This window comes from Medicago sativa, chromosome 4 (genome assembly GCF_051527215.1).
Source record: "Medicago sativa cultivar Bolivia chromosome 4, Bolivia_mono, whole genome shotgun sequence".
NCBI lineage: Eukaryota > Viridiplantae > Streptophyta > Magnoliopsida > Fabales > Fabaceae > Medicago > Medicago sativa.
Window position 1 is genome coordinate 93,415,122 of NC_140752.1, and position 17,167 is coordinate 93,432,288.

The following is a 17,167-nucleotide window of genomic DNA, read 5'->3' on the forward strand; positions in this document are numbered from 1 at the left end:
TAATGTTGATTGAAAAAAAAGAAGATATAAAATAAGGGAAATGTTAACTTGTGTCCTTGGGGCATAAGTTAAGAATGCAAATGTAGAAGGTTTTGCTTGAAACTTGTGAATTCAATGTCTTAAGAGTTGCAAAAGTTATACTTTCAATGTAAAATTTATTTTTAATTTTCATTTTAAACTCCTTAACTTGTGCCCTAAGGGCACAAGTTAATATGACCCATAAAATAAATAAGGGTATGTTGATAAATAATTAATTAATGTACTTGAAAATACCAAAGAAGTCTTACAAAAAGAGACAAAAAAAATCTTAAAAAGGTCTTATATTTAGAGATACCTTTATGAACTTGTCTTTTATTATGCGGGAGTGATTGTAAGTTAACTAGGGTGGTACCCATGAATCACACGAGGAAAAGTATGTTTTAGTTATGCTTAATTTCGCAGTAAAAATCAATATACAAAGCTTATTTGCCTTCAAAGCTAGATTTGAACTTTTGATGTTCAAATAAGCGTAAATTTTAGACTAATCATGGTTAAAATTGTGGTTAACTCAACTACATAATTAACCACAATTTCATCACTTACTCTTAAAGCTTATTAGGTCATGCTATTAGTTAACCTAATTTTTTCCCTCTAAATCCATGCCATTAATTGCTAATGACCTACAGTTAAAACTCTATAAATTAATAACGTCGGGACTGGAGAAATTTATTAATTTAGAGAGTTATTAATTTATCGATAAATTAATAATTATTAATTTAAAGAGTTTTTAAGTAATTATACTGTACATACCAAACAAAAAGGCAAATTAGTCTATGCCTCTTAGAATTACGTTGCAGCGAATATTGGGACTCAACGTAAATTAGTAACTACTTTGTTCATATGCATTGGAAATCAATAATGACTTTTGAAGTACAGTAAATGTATACAAGAGGAACAAATGTGTTCAATGTATTCTTAATATATTTTTTCAGTTTCTATGAATTATTAATTTATGATTTTTTTGGGACCGAAAATTATAAAGGGATCTTCCGAAAAATTATTATCTTATTATTTTATCGAGTTTTTCAATTTTTTACATTGGCCCAAGTCGGGACCGGACAAATTTATTATTTTAGAGAGTTTATTAATTTACCGAATATTAAATTAAAGAGTTTCTACTGTAATTAGTTAACCTAATTTTTCCCTCTTATTACATGTTAAATTTGAATTTCAAATTTTTGTTTCACAATTGTTATTTTCCCTATTCTATGCGTGCCTTACTAATGTTTGGGAATAACACCGTTATCATATTATTAAATATGACGTTTATAATTCCCTTGGCAGTCCCCGAAGCATTTATGTGCATCTATTCACTCTTCCTTCCTGCTATTTATACGTGAAAGACATAATTTTTTTTTTCAAACTCTCCCTGCTTGATATACGTAAAGCTTTAAATTGTGTATTGGAAACTAATCGTCCCATAATTATCCACCATATCTCATGCTATAAATGTACACTCCTGAAACGGTGCCATACAATTCTCCTGTCGTTACCTTCAAAAAAAAAAAAAATAATACTCCTGGTTATTTGACACTAATTCTTCTTCTTCTGTCTATTTTCATTTTCTGTTTCTTCTTTACCCTTTCATTTTCTAGGTCTCAATCCTTTCTCCCTCATCCAATCCATCTCTTTCTCTCACGAGCATCCTTCACAACAGCTCCTGCAATTTTTGCTTTCTACTTCTCTATTTCCTCCTGCAATCGGATCTCAACCTGCTGCTCTTCCTAATACGCCAAAATCCAGATTAGTATATCTCTTAAGAGGAAGGTTTGTGCGTGGTAGCTGCTTGCGGTGGTGATGGCTTATGTCACGGTGATTGCTTGCGGTGGCTCATAGGGACAGTATAACTCATGATGGTATACATTCTTGAATTTCTATTTTCTGTTGATGCTTACAAAATGTAGTAAAGAAGCATATGAAGTGCAGTATTTTTATCCTAATATTATTTTTCAGACTATTCTAGATTGATGTTAATCTCATCCTACTTTTGAAAGGAATGGACACACATATTTAATGATTTATAAATTATCTTCTTTTGAAAACTTATCCAAGCAAAGTTTCTCATTTGTATGCAGATCAAGCACAAAGTTCGTGTAAAATCCGAAAGCTTTATGAAAATTACATTATCTTATGGAGGCCAGAACAGATTAAACTTACATGCAGCACAATCATATATCTAAAGGAGTTTGTATTTATGCCTTTTTGGTTTTTCCTGTTGGTGCAAGCAGCTGTTGTCCAGTAGTTCTGACTTCTGAGAACTGTTTTCAGTTGTGATCTATGTTGGTTTGTCACAATTAGGCCTGGGTGTTGTGAGATACAATTGGGAAATTCTAGGTGATGGCTTTTTTGGTTGATCTCAGGTTTAGGCCGTGGTTTTATTAGCTTAGGTGGATGGTCCTTTTTTTTTTTTTTTTGGTATGTATTGCCCCTGCCTTTGTGCTCTTGGTGTAGATTTTGTGCACAACATTAAGTTTGATTGAATATGTGGTATTTTTAGGTGAGCACTTCGGTATCTTTTAAGTTTGGTTGAATATTCATTCATCACATATTGCTATTCCATTATGGTGTTTTATGATGGGGCTATTGCAACATCTTTTTTTCCTCTCTTAATGCCATTCCAAAGCTAAAAAAGTATACCTCTCATGGTATCGTTTGTATTTCATGACCATGTACAAAAGTCAAATTAATGGAAGGATATTATTTTTCATGACCATGTACAAAGTCAACATATTATTTTATATGTTGAGTTGTTATTACCAAATGGAAGGGATGGCTGCAACCTGCTGCTGTGTTAGTTAACTTGCCCACCATCAAACCTTGGTGTGATCCATGGTTTGCTCTTAAGAAATGTAAGTTTGGCTAACAGAAACTAAAACCAACCAATGGAACGATTAGTAGGTTCCAGGTTCAATACAGTTACAACTTCATTTTCTAATTCCATAAGATCTGCAGGTTATGCTAAATCTATGATTTGAAACTTAATTTTAGGCGCAAACCTACACTAACCATGTGATTAACTGTAATTCATGATATTAAACTTTGGTAACTGTTTTTTTAAGTTCTGTGTTCAACAACAATGAAGTTACTATTATGAATTCAACTCAATAAACTTTGTTAACCGTGTTTTATGAATTCAACTCAATAAACTTTTGCTATGAAAGTGGATTGGCATATAGTATGATTGTTCTGGATATATTTTGGTTTGTGAACTGGAATATTGCTAGCTGGATGATGCTATGGCATATAATATCCATAAAAACCCAGTCCATTTGCATGGCAGGATGATGCTATGAAAAGTGCTGCTATATAGTGTGATTTTTTGACTGAGGCCAATCAACCAAAGAAATACTCTAACAAATAATAAATCTGCACATTGAAGAATTAAAGTGCTGCTATAATATTATTATATAGTGCGTAATCAACTAAGTCCTGCTATATGAATGCAGCAAACTTTAGTACTGATCGATATGTATTCACTTGATGACCAATGTTCTTTTCTCTTCCAATTTCAATGAAATGTCACTTATTTGTTCCATTTTTTTGGTTATATCATCCTTTGTTAATGGTCTATACTTACAAGCACTAGAGCAAAGCATCCCAATCCAAAGTAAAAACAAGGAATAAAAGAATCTTTAGCCAAACTTTGTTACTTCAATAGGTTAAATAAACATATTGCGACAATTCTTCTAAGTTAAGAGATTATTTTCTAAAAAGCTTTGTCTTATAATAATTTTAAATTAAAGAATTATTTTATAATGAGTTTGTTACTTAAGTAGTGAGTTTTGAAGTTTATATGCTTATCAGTGTCTTTCTCAAAACCTATGAATCCATATGTTCTAATTTTTTAGTATTAAATTCAAGTTCTAAAAATTTCCAAGGTAATACAAAAAAGAACGTGCATTCAAATATATATGTACTAAGGAGTTTCTTGGACTTCTTTATGATTATGGAATGAATTTGCAAGTTACTTTTATGCTATATAACATATAAAGAAAGGCAACTTTTAATTATTAAGAAATTGCAATGTTAAAATAAGCATCGATTGTTTTCTTTTAAATAGGTAGATATTGCTAAAAAAAGTTAAATAGGTATATGAGCATCGCCCATTCCCAATCAAAATGCCCCTGCCCCCTTTCATCGTCTTCTCCTATACTCTTCTTTCTTTCTCTCTCTCTCTCAGCTCATAAGACCCGTGCGGCGCACGGGTCATCAATCTAGTAATTTTCAACATGATCTAAATTAAATCTCTTTAAAAGTTTACATGTGATTAACCAAGTATGGTAAGTGTAAGGAAAAATAGATGTTCGTACACGCACGTACGCACGGGCGGACACATATATACACGTAAGGTTTTTTACATCACATGTCACTTTCACGTTTATTTTAATATTTTTATTTTTGAAATTAATATTTTTTTAGGCATAAATATCTCAACAAACTTCATATATTATTTGATCTTTTTCGCTAAATATTTTATTAAACTTCATATATTCTTCATGGAGAAACTCCAACCAATGGGGAACAAAGAAAACAGCTTGGAGAAGGATATTACGCACGGTAGGGAGTTTGTGGCCATCCGTAGACAACGACAATTGGTTGAAAGAAATGGGAGGAACTTTAGGTTTAATAGCCACTCTTATCGCAACAATGTTATTTCAAATGGGGATAAATCCACTTGGAGAAGTTTGGTAGGGACTGTGAGTGGTTTGTGGGCTTATGTTAACAAAGAGAAATGGTTAGAAGACATGAGAGGAAGCCTAGGTTTGAGTTCCCACTATTATAGCCACAATATCTTTTCAAAAATGTTGAAAACATCCCCCCCCCCCCCCCCCCCCCCCGTCCCTAACCCTTTATATGATAGAGTTTGTACAGCTATCAATGGATATCCACTATGTGCGGGTCAAGCCATCATGGTTGTTGTATCCCCGACCTATTTCTTAAGTTCTTGGTTTCCAACACAATCTGCTTTTTTGCATCATTAAGCATATGTCTAATTCTTGTAAGCGGTGTTCGATTAAACACAGACTATTCATGTAGCTACTATCTCTTGGTATGTGGGCCACTCTCTACCTTTGCTTATTCATATGTATTTCAAAAATGTTGAAAACATTCCCCCCTGTAACACCCCGTTTTCCCAACATAAAAATTTCATTTAAAATCAAAGTATTTAATTCATAACGGAATGTCACACACTACTTTAACATCTCAAAACAGATAATAATAATTATCATTCAAATTCAACATCATGAAAATCTTAAAACTGTTGCAGCGGAAAATAGTTCAACATTTAAAAGTCTTGGCACGCAGGCCTTATTGGAAAATCTCATAAATTAGTTCATAAAAGAGACACGTAAGGAATAGAAGTAAAAGCAAGCCCCCATCCCGTTACGTATCAGAGCACCTAGACACCAAGTGAAGAGTCCACTCATGAACGCCTCTAATCTTTATTACCTGCACATTACCCACGGTCGAGGCAACATATACGCAGAACGGGTGAGATTTCATAATCAATACATTAAGCATATAATCCAATAAAATGCATTTAACAACTTAAACATTAATAACATATCAACAATTAACAATTAGCATATTTTTCATTTCATAACAAATACAATCATCAAATACCATTACTAATTTTCATCACAAATCATAATCAACTTAACACTCAACTTGACGACACAACTCATCTTTGACCATGCAACTCTATCAACTCAACAACTTGACAACACAACTCATCTTTGACCATGCAACTCTATCAACTCAACAACAACTTGACAACTTAAACAACATGAAACTTCTTGATATGCAAATGCATGTGGTACCATTCAACAACAAAATGAGCATAATAGGCTCTTCAACGTGTGAGCACAAAGGCTGCCGGGTCTAAAGCCCCCAACTTTAATGAGCACAAAGGCTGCCGGGCCTAAAGCCCCCAACTTTAATGAGCACAAAGGCTGCCGGGCCTAAAGCCCCCAACTTTAATGAGTATGCAATGAACTCAAACTTCCAACAACTTAGACAACAACGTGAACAACTCATACGACTCATAATCATGGACAACTTCTTAAATTCCAACAACATAGACCGACTCATGCAACTTCAAGACACTAACAGTCAACAGCAGGAAACAGCAGCAAGATACAGCATTTAATAACACTTGAATGCGTTAACATCATCTAAGGAATGAATTACATCAACATAAGTATCATAAAGCATCATAATATCATTCATGCAACAACACTACTAATCTCAGTCACCTAACAGACTTCTGGAGCTTATGAAAGTATCTTAAACAGCTCTCTTACTTACTTCTAAGGTCAACTCAAGACTACACGTGCGAGAGGATCGCATTGGGACAATTTTGGGCGACTAATAGCCTAACTCGCAGTGGCGAGTAACTTTGCTCGCAATGGCGAGCAAAGCGTGCATTCTGGGTTCCTAAGTCCTTACTCGCAGTGGCGAGTTATTCTGCTCGCAATGGCGAGCTTACTGGTCACTCGCAGTTGCGAGTTGCATTGCTCGCAGTTGCGAGCTCTGGGTTCTAGCTCGCAGTTGCGAGTGTTCTTGCTCGCAGATGCGAGCGATGAATGTCAGTACGGCCAGAAACCTAAAAATCACAACTTTTCACCTATATTCATGATTCCTTCATCCAAATAGCATCTAATTATCATCTTAAGTAATATCTAAGGTCTGTACACTAATTTTGCATCAATCTAACATCTGTTCATGATTCAATCGTCAAAATTGATCTTAAACCTAATTCTCAATTCTCACCAAAACTTAACCTAATCATGCTAAATTCATCCTATAGACTTATACCCTTAATAATATTGAAAATTAGTCTCACCCTTACCTGGTTATGATGAAATCGCAGCTCTCCCTCTAGTTCTCCTCTTTTCTGACTTTTCTCCCTTTTCTCCAAAAGCGTTTCACGTAAAAACGTTTCTAACTTATGTTTGCCCTATTTATCTTTTCGTATTACTCTTCTCACCTCTAAACTTACTCTTTACACATCACAGCCCAACTTCGAATATTTTTATTATATTTATCATATCTTATTTTATTTAATAATAAAATAAGTCATAACAACATAACAACTTCACCACAACAAAATACCCCACATAATTCATTTATAAATCATATAAACCACTCAACTTCATAAATCATAAAATTCACACATATCAATCATGAAAATCACTTAAATTATATATATAAATATATTTTTTTAAATAATCAAATAATTAAGACGGGCGTTACAACTCTCCCCAACTTATAGAATTTTCGTCCTCGAAAATTTACCTCAAGCAAACAACTTTGGATAAGACTCCATCATCTTACTCTCTAGCTCCCATGTCAGGCTTTCACCATTCGTTCCACTCCAAACAACTCTCACTAGAGGTATCTCCTTGCCTCTCAACGTCTTCATCTTGCGATCATCAATCCTCAAGGGTAAGGTCTCTACCGTAAGGTTGTCTCTAACTTGCACATCATCACTCTGAATCACATGGGACGGGTCTGGAACGTACTTCCTCAGCTGCGACACATGAAACACATCGTGCAAATTCGATAAATGCGGTGGTAAGCCAACTCTATAAGCCACCGTGCCAAATCTCTCAGATATCTGATAAGGACCAATAAACTTCGGAGTCAACTTCTTTGACTTCAATGCACGACCAACGCTGGTCGTCGGAGTAACTCTCAAGAACACATGGTCTCCCTCTTGGAACTCAAGGTCTTTCTTACGCTTATCATGGTAACTCTTCTGTCGACTCTGCGACGCTTTCATCTTTTCTTGAATCATTTTCACCTTCTCAGTAGTCTGTTGAACAATTTCTGGTCCTAAAACCACACTTTCACCTGTCTCAAACCAACACAACGGAGTCCTACACCTCCGACCATACAAAGCCTCGAAAGGTGCCATCCCAATACTTGAATGATAGCTGTTATTATAAGTGAACTCTATCAACGGAAGATGACTATCCCAAGTTCCACCTTGCTCAAGTACACAAACTCTTAACAAGTCTTCGAATGACTGAATTGTTCTTTCCGACTGACCATCTGTTTGAGGATGATAAGCCGAACTCAATCTCAACTTAGAGCCTAAAGCCTCTTGCAAACTCTTCCAAAATCTAGAAGTAAATCTTGGATCTCTATCTGACACGATGCTTGAAGGAACACCATGCAGCTTCACAATGTCTCGAATATAAATATCTGCCAACTGAGCCACAGGAAAACTAATATTAATCAGAAGGAAGTGTGCCGACTTCGTCAATCTGTCAACAATCACCCAGATCGCGTCATTCCCTTTAGGAGTATTTGGCAAACTCGTCACAAAATCCATGGATATACTATCCCATTTCCATTCTGGTACATCTAACGGTGTCATCAACCCAGCAGGTTTCTGATGTTCTACTTTCGACTTCTGACAAATCAAACAAGAATACACAAATTGTGCAACATCACGTTTCAATCCTGACCACCAAAACAACTTCTTCAAGTCATGATACATCTTTGTAGCTCCCGGATGAATACTTAAGCTACTCCTATGACTCTCTTCAAGAATCATCTTCTTTATCTCATCATGTCTGGAATACAAATCCTACCTCGAAACCTCAACACACCCTGATCATCGACCTTAAAGTCACTATCTTCAGTTTGATTACTAGCAACCAACAAGTCCACAAACTTAACATCAGCTTTCTGCGCATCCTTAATATCTTTTAAGAAATCATTCTCAATTTTCAGCATTCCTAACTTAACGCTCCGAGACGACATTTCACAAACTAAGCTCATATCTCTAAACTGTTCAAGCATTTCAAATTCCTTCACCATCATAGCAGACATATGTAAACTCTTCCTACTTAAGGCATCCGCAACAACATTAGCTTTACCCGGATGGTAATTCAAACTAAAGTCATAATCCTTCAACAATTCGAGCCACCGCCGCTGTCGCATATTCAATTCTTTCTGATCAAACAAATACTTCAAGCTCTTGTGATCACTAAACACCTCAAATCTCGAACCATACAAGTAATGTCTCCAAATCTTAAGGACAAATACGACTGCAGCTAATTCAAGGTCATGAGTAGGATAGTTTCGTTCATGAGTTCTCAACTGTCTTGATGCATAAGCAACAACTTTACCATCTTGAATAAGCACACCGCCTAAGCCCAATTTGGACGCGACCACAAAAGGTTCATCAGGTTTTGGTAAAATCAAAACTGGAGCCGTCGTCAATCGCTTTTTCAATTCATTGAAACTGTTCTCACAATGAACATCTCACACATAGGTTTTACCTTTACACGTCAACTGTGTTAACGGAAGTGCTAACTTAGAAAATCCTTCTATAAATCTTCGGTAATAACCTGCCAAACCCAAAAAGCTTCTAATCTCTGTAACTGACTTAGGAGTCTCCCATTGTGATACTGCTTCAACTTTAGATGGATCGACTGCAATACCATTACCAGAAATAACATGGCCAAGAAAACTTACCTCATTCAACCAGAATTCACACTTAGACAATTTAGCGTACAACTTCTTCTCTTTCAGCACTTGCAAGACAATCTTCAAATGTTCCGCATGTTCTTCTTCTGTCTTAGAGTAAATCAAGATATCATCGATGAATACAACCACGAAGCGATCCAAAAATGCATGGAAAATACGATTCATATACTCCATAAACACGCCAGGCGCATTACTCACACCAAAAGGCATCACCTTATATTCATAATGACCATATCGCGTCCTAAAGGCCGTCTTCTGCATATCTTCATCTTTTACTTTAATCTGATGATAACCCGACCTCAAATCAATCTTGCTGAACACACGTGCATCCACTAGCTGGTCCATCAAATCATCAATTCTAGGAAGTGGATATCTATTCTTTATAGTTACTTTATTCAGTTGTCGATAATCAATGCACAACCTCATACTTCCATCTTTCTTCTTAACCAACAATACCGGCGCTCCCCAAGGTGAAACACTAGGTTTTATGAACTTCTTATCTAGCAAATCTTCCAACTGTTTCTTCAACTTAGCCAACTCAGAAGCTGACATACGGTAAGGTGTCATAGACACAGGCTTCGTTCCCGGAACAAGGTCAATAGAAAATTCAACTTCTCTCTCCGGTGGTACATCAGGAATCTCATCAGGGAAAACTTCAGGAAAATCACACACCACTTGTAACTTATCAATCACTGCTTGATTCTCGAAAGATAAGGAGGCCATCAAAGAAAACATTAATATTCCATCGCGTTCTAACTGCTTCAGCTGCTTGGTAGATAAAAATTCTGCTCCACTCTCTTCTTCAGCAGAAGAGAAATGCACCGACTTACTAAAACAATTAATATGAACATGGTTGTACTCCAACCAGTTCATACTAAGGGTTACACAACAAACAACAAACAGGACCACTAGGACAATACAAAATTGTCACACAACACTATTAGGCTCGACACGACTCTACTAATTGGCCGGACGGACCGACCTGCTCTGATACCAATTGTAACACCCCGTTTTTCCAACATAAAAATTTCATTTAAAATCAGAGTATTTAATTCATAACGGAATGTCACACACTACTTTAACATCTCAAAACAGATAATAATAATTATCCTTCAAATTCAACATCATGAAAATCTTAAAACTGTTGCAGCGGAAAATAGTTCAACATTTAAAAGTCTTGGCACGCAGGCCTTATTGGAAAATCTCATAAATTAGTTCATAAAAGAGACACGTAAGGAATAGAAGTAAAAGCAAGCCACCATCCCGTTACGTATCAGAGCACCTAGACACCAAGTGAAGAGTCCACTCATGAACGCCTCTAATCTTTATTACCTGCACATTACCCACGGTCGAGGCAACATATACGCAGAAGGGGTGAGATTTCATAATCAATACATTAAGCATATAATCCAATAAAATGCATTTAACAACTTAAACATTAATAACATATCAACAATTAACAATTAGCATATTTTTCATTTCATAACAAATACAATCATCAAATACCATTACTAATTTTCATCGCAAATCATAATCAACTTAACACTCAACTTGACTACACAACTCATCTTTGACCATGCAACTCTATTGTAAGACCCGTAATTCAACTACAACTAAATATAGGGTTTGTATTTTGTTCTGATATTTTCTTTGTTAATAAATGACTTTACAAAATGTCTTGACGTTGTCGGAAAGTTATTTTGATCTCAAAACTATTATTTTGAATGGAAAACTGGTTGAGCAATTTTACTATGTGATATCTAGAATTGATTCACATATGTTATTTTCTACTCTGTGTGAGTTTGGTGATTCAGGGTAGAATCAAATATGTTTTCGTATGCAAATGAAATATTATTGGACCTTTGGAGTCATTAATATTCATTCAAGGAATTTACTTGTCATTGAGATGACGTTTTGGGAATTTAGGAATACTATACCTGTTGAAAAAAGTTCCGATAAGAAAATATTAAAGAATGAATAGTAGTTTTTGAGTGAAGAAGTAATTCTAAGATGTTTGAGACTGGTTAGAGGTTCATCAGAGTTAGGATAGAACTTTATCAGTTACGCGTACCTTGAACCGCGAAAAACCGAGTCCGGTTTATTTCCAAAACCAAAACTCTATAAATAGAGGGTCATTCTATTTTTTTTTCTTCACAAAATCAATACTTTCTCTCTCTTCTCTCTCTCATTTCCGCAACTTTGCTCTGCTCCACCTTTCCGGGGCCGTAACTTCTTTGTTCCTTGTTCGAATCGCGCAAACGAGATATCAAAACGAAGCCCTTGACGATTCCTAACTTCCTACGCGTGATTCACGGTCAATAGATGAGGTATTCCTCCCTGTTTTCCTCTTTTAAATCTCGGTTTTGAGCATTTGTTTGTGTTGGGTGTCGAGTTTCGATTTTCTTGCGTGATGCTATGTATTAATGTTGTTGGGTAAGTTCGTATGAGTATAGATCTGAAAGAAAATTTACGATCCGTTCATTTTAAAGTTTTAGTGTTTTTCGAAAAGTGTCGAAATGTGAATTTTATTTGATATTTATGCTTTAGACAAGTAAATGAGTTGATTCAACCGATTAGTTTTTGAAAAAAATTGTCTGGATGAAAGGGCTTAAACGTGCAAGGGTATTTTCGTCATTTTAAAAATTTAAAATTGTGAAAATGAGTTTAGCAATGGATTCGCATCGTCGAGACGGTCGAAAGGGACCTATGGTTTGCAACGTTCCGACGACGAATGAATTTATTGTGAATTTCTGAAAATTAATGTGTCTGAGTTGACGCTGGAGGTGACTGCTGACACTATCAGAGTTCGAATTTTTTTGTTTGAACTGTTGAGTGGTGAAAATATTTTGTCTGTGTATTTGTGTTAGGTTGACTGAGCCAGAGGCTCTAGTATGCAATGTAAACACAAAGGAGACTCTGTCGAAAATTCGTCAGATTCATTTTATCTTATTTCCGAGTGGTTTTGCAAAGAGGTTTCAAAACGGATAATATTTTGGGATTCACCTGAACATGAAAAGTATTTGCTAAATTGTTTGGAAAATCTTTAAGGTCTCTCAGAAGACTTAGAGTATTTGAGAAAATATTTTCTTGGGTGATTTTAAGAAAAAATACTATTTAAATTAGTCTCATCGAAGTATTTGGAAGTGTTCTAGAAACATTGTTATTTTGAGATTCTGTCTTAAGAACAAAATGTTTTATATAATTGAGTATTTAAAATAAAAGTTTCTGATGGGAAAAAGTTCCCTAGACTCACTTTTGGCAAGTTTATGGTCATTAAGTGCTTTGAAAGATTTTAAAACGAAAGTTATTTTGAAAAATATTTTATTTAAGTTTTTGGAAATATTGAATTGATCATATTTCAGAGCGTGTTGAAATTTCACCTAGAATGGGTATGAAGCTTTAGAGCCAATATTTACCTAAGTTATTGTATCTGTTAGGATACTTAGCTCGAGGGTTTAGAGACGTTCCTGAAGTAGATGCTTACGAGTTGTAGAGCTGTACATTATAAGGAATGCTTTGCTCATGTAAGGGGCACTTTCTTAAACATCATAGTTACTTAAATGCCTGGATGGTGTATGTGCTATTGTGTGTATTGTGAATATGATATGTTAAGTGAATGTGTTTACCCAGTGTGGGATTTGTTTGCAATCAACTTGATTATGATATGTTGATGTGCGTTGCTTTCATATGATTTGTGAATAAATATATGAAATGCATGTTGATTTATGAAATGTTGTTTGATATGAATTGAAAGATAATATGTGAACTGCCAGTTGAGGCATGTTTTTATACTACATATGTTGAATGATGTATAAGAGTTGCATTTGCACATATTGAGTGGACAATATATGCTCATGCATTTCATGGTACGTGTTAGTCCGTTGGACGCACGGGTCTTATAGTACGCGGTAGTTCGTGGAGACGCACGAACGCGCGGGGTGTGGACTGCCGTGAAGGAACCCACCTTAAATCTATGAGATTGGGTCTTATAATACGCGGTAGTTCGTGGAGACGCACGAAGGCGCGGGGTGTGGACTGCCGTGAAGGAATCCACCTTAAATCTGGTCTTATAGTACGCGGTAGTCTGTGGAGACGCACGGACGCGCGGGGTGTGGACTGTCGTGAAGGAACCCACCTTAAATCTATGAGAATCATGATTTTCTTACCCTCTGCGGAGTGGATTATTCCGGAATCATTTGCATGTGATAGGCCAGTGAAGGTTGTATCACACATGTAGAGTCTGCATTTGCTAGGCTAATTGTGCATCATTATATATGTTTATGTTGATGCCATTTACCATGCTAGTATATATGCCTGCAGTATTTTGTAATTATGTTGTTATTAGATCGTGACCCTTTACATTAATCCGTGGATCGGGCTTTGCCCCATATCCAAATAGGGAGTGTGCTTTGCGGGAATAGCAAAGGCTTTGGAGGTGTAGCAGTTTGGCAGTCAGGCTTGATGCCATTGGTGGGATCTTGTACCATGTCATCCCAGTTCAGAGTTAAGGATCAGCATAGATGTTTTACTTGTGGTGTCTTATGTTTATGTATTTTTACTTCTTTTGTTTGGGCACCGCTGTAAATGATACTACCATGGGAAATGAATACTCAAACACTAATTTATACTTTCGCAGTGCATGATTTGATATTAAAAGCTCATTGCCTAGTATTGTTTTATAAAATGTGACATTTGATTCAGATTGTATTGTTGGTAATGCTTTCAAAATGTTTTACTTACTCTGATTTTAAATTAAAGACGATCATGAATCCTTTAGTGCATGGCATTGAGTTATTTTAAAAAGAAAAAAAATGCACTCTTGTTTTGAAAATCGGGCTGTTACATCTATCAACTCAACAACAACTTGACAACACAACTCATCTTTGACCATGCAACTCTATCAACTCAACAACAACTTGACAACTTAAACAACATGAAACTTCTTGATATGCAAATGCATGTGGTACCATTCAACAACAAAATGAGCATAATAGGCTCTTCAACGTGTGAGCACAAAGGCTGCCGGGCCTAAAGCCCCCAACTTTAATGAGCACAAAGGCTGCCGGGCCTAAAGCCCCCAACTTTAATGAGCACAAAGGCTGCTGGGCCTAAAGCCCCCAACTTTAATGAGTATGCAATGAACTCAAACTTCCAACAACTTAGACAACAACGTGAACAACTCATACGACTCATAATCATGGACAACTTCTTAAATTCCAACAACATAGACTGACTCATGCAACTTCAAGACACTAACAGTCAACAGCAGGAAACAGCAGCAAGATACAGCATTTAATAACACTTGAATGCGTTAACATCATCTAAGGAATGAATTACATCAACATAAGTATCATAAAGCATCATAATATCATTCATGCAACAACACTACTAATCTCAGTCACCTAACAGACTTCTGGAGCTTATGAAAGTATCCTAAACAGCTCTCTTACTTACTTCTAAGGTCAACTCAAGACTACACATGCGAGAGGATCGCATCGGGACAATTTTGGGCGACTAATAGCCTAACTCGCAGTGGCGAGTAACTTTGCTCGCAATGGCGAGCAAAGCGTGCATTCTGGGTTCCTAAGTCCTTACTCGCAGTGGCGAGTTATTCTGCTCGCAATGGCGAGCTTACTGGTCACTCGCAGTTGCGAGTTGCATTGCTCGCAGTTGCGAGCTCTGGGTTCTAGCTCGCAGTTGCGAGTGTTCTTGCTCGCAGATGCGAGCGATGAATGTCAGTACGGCTAAAAACCTAAAAATCACAACTTTTCACCTATATTCATGATTCCTTCATCCAAATAGCATCTAATTATCATCTTAAGTAATATCTAAGGTCTGTACACTAATTTTGCATCAATCTAACATCTGTTCATGATTCAATCGTCAAAATTGATCTTAAACCTAATTCTCAATTCTCACCAAAACTTAACCTAATCATGCTAAATTCATCCTATAGACTTATGCCTTTAATAATATTGAAAATTAGTCTCACCCTTACCTGGTTATGATGAAATCGCAGCTCTCCCTCTAGTTCTCCTCTTTTCTAACTTTTCTCCCTTTTCTCCAAAAGCGTTTCACGTAAAAACGTTTCTAACTTATGTTTGCCCTATTTATCTTTTCGTATTACTCTTCTCACCTCTTATCTTACTCTTTACACATCACAGCCCAACTTCGAATATTTTTATTATATTTATCATATCTTATTTTATTTAATAATAAAATAAGTCATAACAACATAACAACTTCACCACAACAAAATACCCCACATAATTCATTTATAAATCATATAAACCACTCAACTTCATGAATCATAAAATTCACACATATCAATCATGAAAATCACTTAAATTATATATATAAATATATTTTTTTAAATAATCAAATAATTAAGACGGGCGTTACACGCCCCCCCCCCCCCCCCCCCCCTTAAATTCAATATTTCCTGTCCCTAACCCTTTAAATAATTGAGTTTGTACAGCTGTCAATGGATATCCATTATGTGCGGGTCAAGCCATCATGGTTGCTGTATCCCCGGCCTATTTCTTGAGTTCTTGGTTTCCAACATAATCTGATTTTTTGCATCATTAAGCATCTGTCTAATTCTTGTAAGCGGTATTCAATTGAACACAGACTATTCATGTGGCTACTATCTCTTGGTGTGGGCCACTCTCACTACCTTTGCTTATTCTTATGTAATTTCCTTGGCAATGATCACCCATCTTGATTTTTCTTATAGAAAAACACAACGCTCTATTATACAAATTATTTTAGGTTGGATTTGTATGTAAATTTTTGTTGTTATATGCCATACATCAAGCCTGATAACTTGGGGTTGTAAAATATCTTCACAAGAAGAAAAAACAAAGAGAAGTTAGCGCTCTTTTGCCTAACTTTAGTGATTAATGGTGTTATATATCACTTTTTAAGTATCCTTTGAATGTCGGTTTGTGATCATTGAGTTCTCTAACTCAAAAAAGTGCTTGGAGTATTTGTTTGGTGCATGTGTGATGAAAGGAAAAATAGATATTCGTACACGCACGCACCTGTGCGCACACACATACATGTAAGGTTATTTTACATCACATGTCACTTTCACGTTTATTTTAATATTTCTATTTTTGAAATTAATATTTTATTAGGCATAAATATCTCAACAAACTTCATTAATTCTTTGATCTTTTTCGCGAAATATTTTATTAAATTTTTAATTTATTTATACTATTTTATGTAGCATAAATATCTCAACAAACTACTCATTATAATTTTATTTTTTTACAAATTATTTCAATAAATTTAATTATTTAATCATAAATTAAGTTTTAATTTTATTTTTTTATGTCCGCTCCGCTAAATATTTCATTTGATTTTTTTAAAAGAAGTTTTCATTGTTTCTTAAATACTAAGTAGCATAAACATCTAAACAATACACATATTTTTAAATACAAGGACAAAAAACTTATTTTTAAAATAAGGGGACCCAAACCACTTTATTTTATTTTATTAATAGAAGAACAAAAGTGTATTTAAACCAAAAGAAAAAAACAATTAGTCATTAACTTTATAAGATGCTTTCAAATATGTCCAATGAGATTGTGAATATTGTAAAAAGGTCATCAACTCTATT

General features: G+C 35.4%; 2 long non-coding RNA genes and 1 pseudogene across 2 annotated transcripts; all 3 read left to right on the top strand.

Moving 5' to 3' along the window:
* Window positions 1-1,240: 1,240 nt before the first annotated feature.
* Window positions 1,241-2,752, top strand: LOC146933928 (uncharacterized). Its single transcript, XR_015008445.1, has 2 exons — window positions 1,241-1,895; window positions 2,115-2,752. It is a non-coding gene; the product is annotated as an uncharacterized LOC146933928 (long non-coding RNA).
* A 169-nt stretch (window positions 2,753-2,921) lies between these two features.
* On the top strand, window positions 2,922-11,362 carry LOC146933929 (uncharacterized; annotated as a pseudogene).
* A 1,444-nt stretch (window positions 11,363-12,806) lies between these two features.
* On the top strand, window positions 12,807-14,243 carry LOC146933930 (uncharacterized). The gene is made up of 2 exons (XR_015007612.1): window positions 12,807-13,067; window positions 13,943-14,243. It is a non-coding gene; the product is annotated as an uncharacterized LOC146933930 (long non-coding RNA).
* Window positions 14,244-17,167: the final 2,924 nt, after the last annotated feature.